We start from the raw sequence: 2,248 nt of genomic DNA, 5'->3' as shown, positions 1-2,248 counted from the left end.
ATTTATTGCTTCCTACTACTATAAAAACTGAAAATAGCATATTATTCCTTGACCAGCTGACATGAGTTTGTGATTCATTTGACCAGAAATGTAACCTCTAACCACAGCACTTCAATTTATGGTCATAGTTGGTTTGACAATAAATTTAAAAACATAATTAGAGAGCACTTAGGAAATTGGTCTACTTACCTCGATTAGAGTTTCTAAGGCGGTTATCTATTGTGGGCCAAAACTCTACTTAAGTTTTGTAACTTTACGAAAGTTATGCAGATAAGTCAAAAGATCTAACTAAGTAGATAAAAAGCAATGAAGTCTCTTCATATTGCTTCAGCTCTGAACAGAAGGACCTGTCCAGGGTCACACTTGTATATGTGAGAATCAGGAGGCAGCAGGTACACGAGAGGGAAAATGCTGTGAGCAATGAGCCTGTGGCAAAAAGATGAAAATAACCATGTTGGCAACAGATAATGGACAGCGAGGAGGAATGACTGTTCCTCAGCTCTGCCCCTTTGCTTGTGCACAGAAACAGTGGTCCAGCAGCCATCCAAAGAGAACACAAGAGAAACAGATCTTCCTATTTTGAAGCCAGGAGTTTGAGACCAGGACAACACAGCAAGACCCCATCTCTAAAAAGAAAGAAAGATCATGACTATAAAAGGAAAACTTGCATCAAGGAAGATTGGCATGTAATGTTGGTAGGAATGATCTGGGATACACTAAAGAGGAGAACAACAGAACTTGGCAAAAAAAAAAACAACAACTATGAATGGAATTATTGACTTAGTACCTAGTAGTATTGTACCTACTGGTAGCACCTTTAATACTTAGCAGATATATTAAAACTGGTTTTAAAACCCAACACTTTTGTTTGATTTTTGGCTTTTTAAAAAAAGAAATCAAAAGGATTGGGTGAGGCCAGGACAACTGCTGTTGTGAGAAATGGGGGAAATTTTGAGATTTGGCACTTACAGGTTCTTATTTAAGAATCCCATAAAAAATCCTGAGTAGATTGCCTGGGTGTGGTGGCTCATGCCTGTAATCCCAGCACTTTGGGAGGCTGAAGCAGGCAGATCATGAGGTCAGTAGATCAAGACTATCCTGGCTAACACAGTGAAACCCCGTCTCTACTAAAAATACAAAAAATTAGCCAGGCATGGTGGCATGCGCCTGTAGTCCCAGTTACTCGGGAGACTGTGACAGGAGAATCACTTGAATCCAGCAGGCAGAGGTTGCAGTGAACCGAGATCGCACCACTGCATTCCAGACTGGGCAACAGAGCGAGACTCTGTCTCAAAAAAAAAAAAAAAGATAGTAGATATAATGTTCAGAGATGAGAGGCATGAACAAAGACAAAAGTTGAAAATTGATGAAGAGATAAAAAGATAAAAAACTGAACAACCCTCAAATGTCATTTCTCCTAGCACTTGAACCCTTTAAAATCTCACTATCCCAAGGCAATCCTCAAAAACCATTTATTGGCCGGGTGCAGTGGCTCATGCCTGTAATCCTATCACTTTGGGAGGCCGAGGCAGGTGAATCACTTGAGATCAGGAGTTCGAGACCAGCCTGGATAACATGGTGAAACCCCGTCTCTACTGAAAATACAAAAATCAGCCAGGCGTGGTGGCACATGCCTGTAATTCCAGCTACTCGGGAGACTGAGGCAGGAGAATCGCTTGAACCTGGAAGGCGAAGGTTGCAGTGAACTGAGATCGCGCCACTGCACTCCAGCCTGGGTGGCAGAGCCAGACTCCATCTCAAAACAAAACAAAACAAAAAACAAACAAAAAAACACAATTTATTTTCTACTTAATGACTAAGAGCTATCAATTTCCCACATAGACCATTTCTTCACATAAAAACCATTCTATTATAGTGAGCATATAAACCACACTTAGAAGTACAGTTGGCCGACGCGGTGGCTCATGCCTATAATCCCAACACTTTGGTAGGCCGAGGCGGGTGGATCACCTGAGGTCGGGAGTTCGAGACCACCCTGACCAACATGGAGGAGCCCCGTCTTTACTAAAAATACAAAAACTAGCCGGCCGTGGTGGCGGGCGCCTTAGCCCCAGCTACTTGGGAGGCTGAGGCAGAAGAATCACTTGAGCCTGGGAGCAGAGGCTGCAGTGAGCCGAGTTCACACCATTGCACTTCAGCCTGGGCAACAAGAGTGAAACTTTGTCTCAAAAAAAAAAAAAAAAAAAAAAAAAGTACAGTCAAGCAGGCCGGACGGGGTGGTTCACGC

The sequence above is a fragment of the Rhinopithecus roxellana genome, chromosome 14 (genome assembly GCF_007565055.1).
Source record: "Rhinopithecus roxellana isolate Shanxi Qingling chromosome 14, ASM756505v1, whole genome shotgun sequence".
Lineage (NCBI taxonomy): Eukaryota > Metazoa > Chordata > Mammalia > Primates > Cercopithecidae > Rhinopithecus > Rhinopithecus roxellana.
The sequence above is the reverse complement of the archived record's forward strand: the minus strand, read 5'-3'. Positions refer to the sequence as shown.